Source organism: Gambusia affinis, linkage group LG14 (genome assembly GCF_019740435.1).
Source record: "Gambusia affinis linkage group LG14, SWU_Gaff_1.0, whole genome shotgun sequence".
Taxonomy (NCBI): Eukaryota; Metazoa; Chordata; class Actinopteri; order Cyprinodontiformes; family Poeciliidae; genus Gambusia; species Gambusia affinis.
Window position 1 is genome coordinate 21,020,729 of NC_057881.1, and position 13,748 is coordinate 21,034,476.

Genomic DNA, 13,748 nt, shown 5'->3' on the forward strand with positions numbered 1-13,748 from the left:
CGCGGCGCGCAGGCACACTGAATTTCAGGCCCAGTGAAGACAGAAACTGTGTCAGCCGTATGCTGCAAGAGGATCGGGACTCTACCTGCATCATAAGTCTCTTTTTCAGCGACAAATGACTGTTTTTAAACATTCTTTTTCTTGTTATTACCAATTGCAAAGTAACCGATCGAGCTATAATCAGTTTTTTTTACACCACATGTAAAAAATCTGACATAATTGGAGCGAATGGGTAATAACAGCAACGACATGTACGTTACATCAACGCCGCTTCAAGATGCAGATGCACGCAACAACATCATGCTATCCTAGCACGACGATTCCTCCACAGTTCTCCCTTCCTGTCCCTCAATATGTTATTGTGCCATTATACCTACTCAGCTTTCAAAGTGTTTCAGGAACCCTTGATCATCCCTGTAACCTCTTTAAAAAAATACTCCTTCAGAAATGTGGGCTATGGATGCTAACATTAGCAATGGTGATGTCTGTGCTCACTAAAATAGCACTGAGATGCTAATATAGGTTTCAGTAACTTCGCTGATAGGCTAACTCCTCGCACACAACAAGTTGAGACAAAATCTGATAAAGTTTGAGGTATGTGAATGTCTTTGGAAGGAACCACCGCCGTACTTGATCTGTTAGGAAAGTACATTAATTTACATGCGCTCTATTCGACCATTTATTAGTGATCAGAATGATACCAACGCTACTTTACGCTTTTGTACTCAGAGCTAAGGAGGGCCGGTGCAGCCGTTGCACGGCAACATTTCTGGATTTCATCACCTACGCCGTTCTCACATGTGAGCACGTCCATCCCCCTTTGGGAAATAGGTCTGTCATCTCGCAGAAATCACAGTTTTGACTATAAATACCGCTGACATCTCATATTTCAGGTGAACAAACAACAGCCGAGCCCACGGCGCCAGTTTTCTCCCTTCATGCTAATCAGAATATTTGTAGTTTTAAATCTCTCGGATGGGAAAACGAGTCCCTTCATCCCTCTTAGGGTTTTGGTTTTGTGCCCGGTTTTCTTCACACCTCAAAGCGTATGTGATGAAAGTGTGAGCGTGCGTGTTCATCTATATCTTTAAAGCTCATCAGAAATCATCTTCTGGAAAGGGTTTTTTTTCTTCTTCCTCTTCTCAAAATGGCCAGAGCTCCAGCTGTGCGAGACAGATAACAAGGATGCTGGATCCCTTTGAAAGTCACTTAAAAAGAGAATAATTCTTTAAGTACTTGACCCTTTGCCTGGCTAAAGAGAATACATAATTATGCCATTCAAAAATGTGAAACATGACTGCAAGATGTTTAGCTGTAAAGCTATTTCAGAAGTCCTTTTAAGATTTTTTTTCTATCTATACATCCCTAGGCAGGACTTTGTGGAAGCCATTTCAGGGTTGAGACATTGCTGGTGTGAAGACTTTATGTCTTTCTGATTGAATAAGTGCCTTCATGTCTGCCGATATTTTCCTGAAAACGGAGCAAGTCAGGGGGGGAGTAAAAGAAAAGGGCTTGTGCGATGTTCTCAAAGCTAATTTTTAGGGAGGAGAGTTGCGAAAGAATCGCCTAAACCAATTAGCTGCGTGAAAATTATAAAGCATAAGAGATGAGGCGGGTGAAAAACAGAAGGAAAAAAAAGGCTCAGAAGAATCAGTCGTGTAAACTACATATTCCATACGGTCCAATAACATTTGTTGCCGTCGATTGTGCTCAGATCTCTTCGTATATCCAGTATATCTCCGTAGTTTTAATTACCGGCTTGTCAGACGCCAGAAGCTCGTGCGGCTTTCGCATCTTAGAGAAACTACACGCCGATTCTCTTCAAACTCGCACTTTCTTCTCCCTCATCCTTGCCTCTTTCCTTTTTTTCATTCCTGTCAGTTTCCTCTTGTCTTTCTTTCTGATGACATGACACAACGAAGGGGGAAAAAAGAAGGAATAGCCGCGAATGCAGGCGGAGCGAAACGGAGCTGCTACAAACAAGGATTGCAGGGCAATTGCGCGAGAGACAAACATCAACAACTCGGCGAGCGACGGTGTTAGCAGTTAGAGCCTTAACTGAGGGATGGGTGTTATATATCGGAAAATTGTAATCGGTTTCGTCTCTGCGCTCAAATAGCTAAAAGGACGGAGCGCGAGTTTGAAAAGAAGAGGGAGAGACGGCGTTCTTCACAAGCTCTAATTCCAGCATATCCGCCTCGGGGAGCAAACATAACGGCAAACCTGATGAACTTCTGTTACCTAATCCTGCCACACGCACAAACACACACACACACACACACACACACACACACAGACTGTCTCTCTGCATGTTATTCTCTTTTTGAACAGAGTGCTGGCTCTCTATCTTCAATAACACTTTACATCCGAACAACAGGAAATTCTAACCAGAAGAGGTTAAGCTAGGTTATTAGCCTCCACAAAATGCAGTGCTGCTTCCAGTCTTTTTCAATATCAGAATATTCTGTCTCAGACTAAAACAGTGTGGAGCCTAACTGTGAAACAGAAGGAAAATAACACCTCTCATTATTATTATCTATTACTATTAGTATTATTATTTGTGTTTGGCCCTCCCAAGTTGGTCCGAGTTACAGAAGTTAACCAGTTCAGTTTTCTCACCATTAATCACAAACTTTGCATAGTGAGCTTCACTCCTTTTTTTTTTTTCTTCTGAATGACAATTTGTTCTCCCAAAATCCAGAACAAGAAGATTTAAAAGCTACTTTGTTTCAATCAGTCTTTACAGCTACAACATGTAACTTCTACATTTGTTAAAGCGAAAAAAAAGTCCAGATGCTAACCATTTCTTTCTCCATACTCGCTGGGCTACATGCCGGTGTGGCATAATGATTAGATGCGTATCATTGTCATGGTGCATCTTGCTAATTTGACCAAAGCATATGAAAGTTAATCGTAACCTTACACAGGTTACACGTCATTATGATTGACGAGGAAAGCCACCACCATCTTCTTTCCTCATCGAAAGGTTTGTGATAAAATGAAAAGTTTGGCTTGTGTCCTTGTCCGTTTGTCCACCCTATGATAAAAGCGATATTAGGTGACCGGTTGTCTGTCTGTTGACAAACAAACACGAGTTACAAGAGTCAGCGCGCATTGGCTGTGTTGACGTCCATCATGGTGGACTGGGCTGCTTCCTGTCAGGTACAAACGGTCTATTTCTCTAACCAAAGGTTTGCTAGACACCAACCACTTGTGCATGTGTTACTAGTTGCCCTCGCCACTCATCTCTGCGGCCAAAACATAAAGTCCAGTAATTGGATGGACATATGTACCACAAACCCAACCACTCGCCTCACCGCCCCACGTGCCCTCAGGCAAGGTCTGAGCACGGATTAGCAAAAAACTGTCTGCAGAAGTCTGTGCTCATCGGCAGTGCTGGGGATTTTAATGTGAAATTCAATATTTTCAGGGTCAAGTGATCTCTGACAGCATGTCCGAATGCATTATTTAATGCCGGTGGAGGTTCAGGAAGCAGGACGATGGATTCAGAATTTCCAGGCAGGCCAGCTTAGAAAGAAAAAACAAAAAAAAAAACACAACAAGAAAAGAGCCAATGTGAGTGCTTGTTCTTTAACGATGCATAGAGCTGAAAAACAACAGTTTTTCCCTTTGTTGTTTGGTGCGGTGGAACATTATGCAACAGATTGAAACTTGGCGTCAAACCACAGAGGTGAAACTAAAAAAGCGATCAGAGATGGCATTTGAACCCTCGCAGATCCTGTTGCGGCTCTCTCATAAGGTCTCAACATTTTTTTTTTTATTGCTGTCATGTTCAATCGTTTCCCTTAAGATTTGGGTCACCCCCACCCCCATGCGCCCTTCCTCCTCTCTTTCCCGTTCTCATCCCATCCCTCCATCTCCATCCCTCACTCCAGGCATCTGAGGTCTTTTCCCTGAGACGTAAACCGTGCTGTTAATTAAAAGAGTCCTCAATGGGGCATCTGTGCGGTAATCTGCGTCACCGCGTCTCCCCCCTCACACTTGGAGCGCTTTGACAAAAACGCATAACTCTACCCATGCATTAATGAATGTATAATCATCCATACACAAAATTACTCCAGGAAGAAGAAGTGGGAAAAGGGGGCAGAAAGATTGATTGTTAATACTTTTATGACGGATAAACAAAGCGATCAATTAAGGCACTCGAGCTGAATCGCGGATGACGGCATCAGGGCGAGGTAGGTGTGTGGGCGGGATCATTTGTCGTAGCACAACGTTAACCCTTCTGAGCGCAGAGGATGTGGATAAATTGCGAGATGCCTCCGCCGCGCAGAAAGCGATTAACGCCTTCAAACGTAACAGCTGCATTGAATAGAGCACTCACGAACGAGTCTGCCAGTGGTATACGCGCAATCACAAATGTGTTAGGTGGAAATAAATAAAGTGCATAGAAAACCTTTCCTGGAAAGAAAGAAAACATCTTATTCTCCTAAAAAGTCCAATTCATTATCTATACAGATTGTGCAAACGGCAAAAGACAATAAAATCCACACATTTATGTTAATGTCTTATTTTTTTTTCCCTCTACCCGTTTTGGGGAGTCCTAAAGCAGTCCCACCAGAGGCCGGATCAGGCCGCCATCTGCAACATCCCATCTGGGATGGTCTATCATAAACGTTGATTTGGCCAAGAACAGGCGCTCTCTAAACATAGAGGCCTTTGCCAATGAAAGCGGTTGCCAAGAAAAGGGGGTGGGGGGAAGAACATTTCCACAGTTTTCAAAGCTAATTGTAAAACATCATCATTAGGAGAGGAGCAGCGTGCCAAGTCAGTCAAATCAACATCAGATGAGGAGAAAGAATCGCAAGAAGGAGTTCTGTAGAATCACATGCGCTTTCAAAAAATACCGTAAAGGTTACGCAACAGGTTGTTGAGGCCATGATGATGATGATGATGATGATGACGATGAGTAAGAAATGAAATGTTGCCTTTCTTGCCTTGCAAAAAAAGTTCTCACTTGTCAACTTTTTCAATTTCCTTGTCAATCCCAGATGACACTTTCCAGCCATGATCGTTTTTTGGTTTGAAGGGTAATATGGATTATGGGATTAAAAGTGTGTTTCCATTGCAAATGTGGGATAGTATTCTGCTAATGACACACACACAAAAACCCCCACAATTTCACAATAGCGGTGTTTCCATTAAGTACAAAATTAAATTAAAATCAAACGTGAACAAGGTTGTTCAAGCGACAAGGCATTAAAAATCAACAGCAATGGATGTAAAGTTACATGAGATTATATTGTTAATTCAGCCATGATGCTATTGCTTATCCTCCATCAGCCATCAAAAGCGGTGTTGGCATCTTATTAAGGTGTTGGAGTGACAAGCCCCTTATACTTGGAACATACATATGAGACGTTTTGGGGAAATTGTAGTTTACAGAAGAGTGATGGATTCAACACACTGGAATGCCACACAACATTTTACGAACTGTGCAATGTTGTAAGAGCTCTGGTGGATCCAGCTGCACATTGTCTGAAAAAAACAAACAGAAACCATCATCGTCCTGCTACTTCTTGTTGTCTTCTTTGTCGTTTCTGCCAGTAGTAACATCCGACTTTTGATCGTGTGACTTGTGTGATGTGAAAAAGTGTTTCCATTGCAGTTTTGTGAAATGGCTGGTTTGTGAAAGAGAACCACAACTGAAAATGTTACAAATGTTGCAACTTTGGTCCCCAATCAAACTAAGTCTACTTGACCATCAGGTGTGAGCCCAAGTTTCTCTTAAATAATGCTGTTAAAAGTTTATGAAGTGCAAACAGTAATTTTAAAATAGTACCTACTCAAAACGTGCTTTGTCGACGACAGAACCACATACATGGACCCTTATTGCACAAATATCATTCAGTTGTCTATACTCACATACACTTGCAGGATCATGGGGGCGCTGGTCCAACGGTCTCCAACGGTCATTGGATGAGAGGCGGGGTCCACCTTGGATGCGTTTCCAGTCCATCACACTGCAACATATAGACACACAAAGGTCAAAACTACATACAAACACACACACTTATGCTTAAGGTGAGACAACAATGAATCAAACAGTCATGTTTTTATATGGCAGGATGAAACCAGGAGAGAACCCACACACCCAAAAGGAGAACATCTAAAAAGGCCCCAGGCCGGGATTCAAACAGAGGACCTTCTTCCTGTAGCAGAAACATAAGCTGAAATTTTTTTGTTTCTGAGAAATCGGTGGTTAACGAGGGACATGAAAGTTATGTCAATCATCTATTGATGCCAGAACAAGACTTCTGACTGTCTCTCGCACTTGATATTTCATGCTCTGATTTGACTGAATACGATGAACCTTCCCTCCAGTCAGTAGGAGTCTGGGGAGACATTGATCTGTGGATCCATACTTGCAGGTGATAACCAATTCTCTCTGCTGAACATTATTATAGGTAACTAATAATCTCTCTGCAGGATGCTTCACTTTGCCTTACCTGAAGACTTTCTTCCAGGTCGTAAGGAAATGTAGTATTGCATATACCTGCTATGGACAACCATAGAGGACTAAGATAAACAATTTGCAACAGAAAATCTCAGTGTAGTATTTCCCAACATGTTCACCTGCCTCTTATCCAATAGTGGCGGGGACAAGGGTTAACCGCTCTCTATGCACATAAAGATTTCTTAGTGCACCTAAAAGATGAACTGAAAAATTTAAATCTTAGATAAGGAAAAGTAAAAAGAAACACCAACGTTGAAACTCTTATGAAGAACAGATGCTCAATGATTCACCACAAACCTCCTACCTGCTTAGATTGCAAACTCATTCAAAATACCAAATAAAATCAGTATCAATTAGAATCAGCAGGTTGCTTTATTTTAAAGATCATGATTGGCCAGAAGACTGCAGGCAGTGAACCACTAACAATTGTGCTACTTTTTGTTGGTCTACAACTCAAACTGGCATTTGTACTTAATTGAACAAGCCAGCATAAATCTATGGGCTGTATAAAGCATCATTATTTAAAGACACAGAATCATTCTCAGATACTGAGATTTCACCCAATCAGTTCTGCCATTTTTTTTTAGCTCATTAAGGAATGAGCTGTTTTAGTCCTGATGTCACGATTATGAGAATAAGCTGGCCACGTTTACTTTAGCACCTCAGATACACGGTGGTACAATCAATCATCTTTGACTCCAAGTCAGACCCAGAAGCAGAAGAAGTGGAGCCTCCGGAACAACCATCAAGCCACAACCACTGAAGGATTAAACACTGTGGATCTGACTCATGTTTATATTGTCATTAATTCAAAGCTTGAGGATCCTGCTTTGCTTCGGGGCTTTGTGCCATCACGTGAGGTCCAGCAGCTAACATAAGAACTGGCGTTTTTCCCCACAAACAGAACCTGTTTTTATAAAATATATATTAGCGAGGTTAGAGGGGAAGCACAGTTTGTCAAAACTGGCATGTTTTGACAAACTGCATCTTTTCAATGTATCCCTTTCTATTCCAATAGTAAATGCGCCGATATTGTGGGTAACGTAACTCCGACACAGGACAAGCAGAGGCTAGCAGCTATCGTTCTGCGTTAGCCTATGCTAAATGACAAATCAGGTTCATGCTGAACAACAATCCAAAACACACAACTCATCATTATGTACTTACATGGCCATCCTCTGCAGATTTGTGTTGAACAGTAGGAACAGAACCTTCCTTCAATCCAAGTCTTTTGGTAAATTCTCCCACGTTCTGTTGGTAGTTTTCAAAAGTCTATTTTCTAAATTGATCTGCACAAACTACAACTTTCTTTGGCATCATCTCAGGGACATTGCAAGCAAAAATGAAATGAAGCTACACAGCTCTGTTCTCAACTGGGAGAGCTGCATGGACAGATGATCTGTATTGCAGCAGAGAGCAAAATATTTTTTTCTTTTCCAGCAGCCATTGTACAGCATAAATCCAGCAGGACAAACTTAGAGGTGTCTTATAATGAAGTGGGTTGAGTTCCACTTGGGTTCCATAAACTCAGGCTTGGCTTGAGGTTGCTAGGTAAAAAATTGTGATGCAACAATTTGAAGGTTTTTGAAACAGGTCGTTTTGCAGACATCAGCACCAACTTATTCCCAAAAAAGGTTTTTTTTGTTTTTGTTTTTTTTGCTCCTGGACTGTTTCTAGAAGCAGAAGATACGCAAACAGAAGGACAGAAACATGCAAAAAGTAAATATTGCATAATAGTAAATATTTAAGTAGTTGAGATATTTCTTTGTAAAGTACAGCAGGTGGCACCATATTTCAAAGAAACTACAACGTACTGGTACCACTACCCAGAACAGAAATCAGTCACCCCCTATTCTCCATACTGTGGCCCTTCTTATGATGTGAGCCACATACTTTGAGGAAGTTCAATTGCTGCTGAAGTGGAAGGTTTTAAATAAACATCAGGTCTTGAATATTTTATCTCCAATATAGGGTATATAAAGAAAAAAAGAAAAACAACCCATGCTCAAATGTTTCCACCATTTTCTATCTATTTTGATGGCAAAAACGTTTTCTTTTCATACATCTACAGTCACTACCTAATGGTTAATGTAGTCTAAAATAAAAAAATAAAAAAAGCCAACAATAAATATTGCTGCCATCAGTAACAGCCAGCGGTATAATAATCTACACTGACAAGCCTATGTTACCCAAAATACTTATTCTGGCGCCATTGGAGAATTTGCATTTATATTGGACGATTTTCTTTCATGTGCACAGGAGTGGCACGGTGGTAAAGTGTTTTGGTGCTGAAAAATGTGTGGTGGGGGGCGAGGGGGAATGGAACAAACACAGCCATGAGCAACCCAACCCCGACATCAAACCGTCGGATCCGTTTCTGGACGCTCCACAGGCCAGTTCCCAACACCAGGTGAGGCATCTAGCAAGGGTGAACGCTGTTGACGGTGAGTCAAAGTGACACACTCAGATCACACTTCTCACGAGCCAAAAATCCCAAACCTCGGTGCGCCGGTCCTCCGCCACGCAGAACCTTCGGTTTCATTCCGGTGTCATCACCCGGCTCCACCCCCCCTGGTGACTTGTTTGCCTCACCTAAACTCGGCTCCCCCATTATTCCCACCTCACCCGTCTGAGCTAACGCACATAAAAGGAAGCGAGAGACGGGTTTGTGAGGAGGAGTGCTTTACAACAACGGTGTTTGTGAATGTTCAAACGCTTCATCTCCCCCTCCGCCTCCCAGGCAACTTTCTATTGATCATATACGGATCAATGGCTTTTTATTTCTTTCGTGTTTAAAAAGCGGTGATGGGTGTACATGCTGGGTGGGAGAATAATTAAATGCTCTAAACAAAGAGATCTTGGACTAATCACCGGTCAGACCGTATAGCCCCGCGTTATGAATACTTCATCTGAAGCAGTTTGCTTTCAGAAAATCCGCCTGAACACCTGACTTCTCCCTCAGTAGAAGAAGCCGACCGATGATTGTTTTCTTATTGTGTCTGAAGATTTTTGGAGTCAAGCCAAAATTTTTATCAACTCTCCATGCAGAGTTTAAGTTTCTCCAACATGTTTCCTTCCACAGGAAGCAACAATAACCTTTTGGAGCGGGCTAACCAGGCCTGATAGGGAAGCTACGGTGTGAGCTAAAGTTTAGGGTGATTGTAATGAGGCCGTCCATCCTTAGAGGTACACAGGTCATAATCAGAGACAATCATGATACCAAACAAAACATGCAAAAACAGTGATTATGAGAAGAGTGTAGTTGCTGTAACTCCAATATTTTTAGCCTTTTAGCTAGTCCAGCTTTAAAAGAATCGTACATTGGTCTTGGACAAGGTTTACGCAACACAAAACGTTCAGGCTAGGCTTATGCTTTCTGTGCCTGAAAACATCAATGTACTGCATCTATTCTTTTTGTACGGATTAATTGTGTTTACATACTGTCCCTATGAATAATTAAAAAGAAATATAATATAACAAATATTATAGTAATATCTCATTTCAAAATGTCATTTTTCATTTTGCTTTCAGTTTTTGGGTCAGAAAGTGATGAAAAAGCCTTTTTTTTTTCTTTCTGACTCACTTCTGAATGAATGACATACCAGCACATGACTAATAAACATGACTGGTTTTTGGAGAACACCTTTCCAGGCATTCGCTCTCCAGCCTCTTGGGGCAGAGCAGCGTTGGATCAACGTGAGCCGTCTGGGGTCGGCTGCGGTGTGGAAGCCCAGCAGGGCAGGATGGTGCGGTTTATTTACACTTGTGATGAAAATGTTTTGAAGGGTTGTCATTTTGGGGATTGCACGTCCGTAGCGATACGGAGAACCGAAGGTGCCAGGGACTTCTCTGAAACAGAGTCACACGTTTAGCTTTCGACTCGCCTCGGAGAGTGATGGATGGCTAAATTCTTCCTGGCGCATGTCCACGTATAGCTTCGCAGCTCGCCGTCTTTCCATTCACCTCTCTCCTCCTTTCCCCTCGCACTCGCTTCCCTCCCTTTTCTCCGGCAAAGAGAAGCCGGGGATGTGAACGCTCACCTCTTTGCCAAGCCTCACAGCTCCCCTGGCACCGCACTGCAACATAACACCTTCCAAAAATCCCCCTCCTCCCCCTCCAGCCTTCCTTCGCCCTCCCCACCTTTTTTTCCCCTATCACAGCTGGGCTGAACAGCATGTTTGATTCCACAGGAGCTAACTCTGCTAGGTTTTGCCCTTTATGGGTTTTCAAGGCCGATATTAATGTTTTTGGAAGGAAAGCACTGACAGCAAAAAAACCCCAAAACAAAACAAAAGAAACAGAGGGATCTTCACTTGCTCTTTCATCGGTTGTTCTGAAAGCTAAAGAAAAGCTGAGAAGCATCAAACCCTTAGGAAAAAAAGAAGCCAATTAAAACAACTGCAATTCATGCAGCTGAAACAGCAATTCCTAAAGGCATTTTTTTAATGTTGGTAATCACTTCCTTTTCTGTTTTGTGGATCTCCAGTTTGTTCAGCGTGGCATAAATGAGAGAAAAAGACACCTGTAACCCAACAACATTCATTATTTTAAACCAGCAAAGGTGGTTGAGAATATTTAAACGGAGCACAAGTGCAGGGGACGCTAACCCTACCCGCGTATTTGCGTTTTAGTTTTTGCGGATTCAACTTTTTGCTAGCTTAGCCTAGCTAGCCTTCACCTCTCAATTCTCATCTCCCTCCAGTGCTCAGTCTGGACTTCTTCCTACTGAATTTCAACCCGGCCAATTAGCAAAAAGAAAAAGAAGTTGTGAACTATTTTAGAATTGCAGTCTGACTGTAGTTTAAGCAATGTCAGCAAAGGAAATGAACCCAGCCGTTCAGAGTCACTCCTCTAAATACTGAATTAACATAAACAGTGATCTTTCTCAACTTGGCTCTTCTTTCTTCTCTCTGCAGGATGGTCGCTTACAGTGCTGGCAATTTCCGGTAAGCTTCATAGTGTCAAACTGGTGCATTATGTTCTTTACGGCTAAATGTTAGCAATTTTAGGGAGGTTTTTTTTTGTGTGATTTTTGTGTTTTTTTGATGACAGGTCTTGTTTGAAAATGAGAATGAGTTTCAAGAGATCTTTCCTGTACAAATAAAGGATTATATCTATATAGGTAAAATTTCAAACTTCAACAAAGTCCATGCCTCTAGCAACCAATCGTGTCTCATTAGCCAAAGAGTCCAGGCCCTCTGTAAGAAGCAAAGCGTAGAAAAGGGACTGGTTTTCACTAGGCTACCCTAGACGTAGATTTTTCTGTGGAACATAACTCACAATTATTCACAGACAATCGTTTTATTGGCTGATTTTTAGAGCATATATAAAATCTTAGAAGGAAAATATAGCTTTGGAACCTGAGGTAGCTAGGCTCACTGCTAACTGATAAGCTAATGGCTAGCTAGCAAAGCAGCTAATCGGGTAGCGACAGTCATTTTCTTTGGCGCTTATTGACTGTACCTCCAAGAGATGAATTAAGAAAGACTATAGATGTTAGTTTCCACTGTGTGTATTAATGCACATTAAGGTGTATTTGGTGTTTGAGCTTTAAAATGAGAAGTTATAGGACGTGCTGTGGTGGCGTAGGGGATAGCGCGACCCACATTTGGAGGCCTTCTGTCCTCGACGCGGCAGTAGCGGGTTTGATTCCCGGGCCCGGCCGACGTTTGCCGCATGTCTTCCCCCCTCTGCATCCCCCTTTCCTGTCAGCCTACTTTCGAATAAGGGACACTAGAGCCCACAAAAAGACCCCCTGGTGGGAAAAAAAAGAAGTTATAAGTGTTTTTAGAGAAGGTCTCAGCTATTCAGATGACTATGGTTCCCCCCCGCCCCAAATTTCTTTAGATCGTTCATCTTTTACTGGACATGATCAGTAAAAGTCAGTGATCAGAGATGATTTAAGATTCTAAGCACTTAAAAAAAAAATAATGCCAGAAAGTTCTAAGTGAAAATAAAGATGGACAACTTTTTAGCTACATTTGTTTTCTCCTCCCAAAGAAAAAAAAAAAGCCAAATTTGGTCAGCATTGAACTCTAAAATCAACTTGCTTTCAACAGGATGTGCTCTCTCGCTTTTATTTCTCACCCAGTCTTTTGTACCTTCTCTGGTTTCTCCACCGCAGTGATGACAGTTTTATCAGTTTAACCACGCTTGCCATCTCCCCGACTACTGGGCCGTCCTCCAGGCCGTCTTCACTGTGGCTCGGCTTGGCTCAACTGAAACCAGACACTGACACTTGTGTATCCATTGCGTAGGTCTACTATTGCTGTCGTAGTCAGACTGTGAAACCATACGTGAGCTGAAACCTGGCCAGGTTTAGCATATGGGACCCAGCTGCCAAAAACTTCAGCAACAACTCAGTCTCTTCCAACATTACAGAACAGAACGTACAGAACGTTGTGCGCCATAAAGGATATTCAGCATTGTTACAGCATCACTCTCATGTATATGTTGCTCAACCCTGGGCCCTACAGCTAGTTCACCACAACAGAGGGTGTTTCTCTACTATTAGCACATTGAACAGCGCATACACAAACATGACTGACAGCGCTAAGACCCTCCTCCATGCTCTGATTGGTTATTTTGACCAAAAATGAAGTAGTGGAAAAGCTTCATTTTTTTTTTTTTTTTTTTTTTTTTACTGATTATTTATTTTATATTTTACTGTCACATCGTGGTGTCAGTTTTAACAAAAAAAAAAAAGATTAAAAAAAATAAATAAAAGTTACATACTGCAGCTTTAACAACAACTTAAAGACAGGAAAGTTGCTTTGATGCTGCATCATTCTCAAAAAAGTTATCAAAGTACCAAACTGATTTTAATCATAATTTTGATTAGTTGCTTTATACCCGCATTACTGCAATGAAAATCTTTTTACACCAGGATTATTGCAACAAAGTGGTAAAAAAGTAAAAATGGCAGGTCAATAATTTTTCTTGTACACCTCATTGAAGTTTAAACAGTGTCATTATGTCTTGAAGTCATCCCTAGAAGTGCAACAGCATTGTCCTCTACCGTTTAAAGATAGATTCATCTTATTATAGTCGACTGCAGACTTGCACATTCTATTTCAGACATCCCAGGCTAACATCATTGTTTGTTTTAGCTAGGTTAACCTTCCCCCACGTATTTATAGGTGCGGGGGCCAGGAGAATGACCACAGTAGATCCATAAATAAGCTGCCAGGGCCTCCAAGTACTCGTCCTGACCAACAAAAGCCCAGTCATTTCACAGGCCATTACTCGGTGCTGCCTCGACGGGAGACCG

At 41.9% G+C, this 13,748-nt stretch overlaps 1 protein-coding gene across 3 annotated transcripts in view; it reads right to left on the reverse strand.

The window, feature by feature from the left end:
- The window catches only part of nrsn1l (neurensin 1-like), a 146,557-nt gene that overhangs the window by 76,415 nt on the left and 56,394 nt on the right, over positions 1-13,748 (reverse strand). For all 3 annotated transcript variants that reach the window (XM_044137740.1, XM_044137739.1, XM_044137738.1), the window contains exon 3: positions 5,887-5,984. The gene's annotated coding sequence lies outside the window, so the exon portion shown is untranslated. The remainder of the gene's footprint in view (positions 1-5,886; positions 5,985-13,748) is intronic.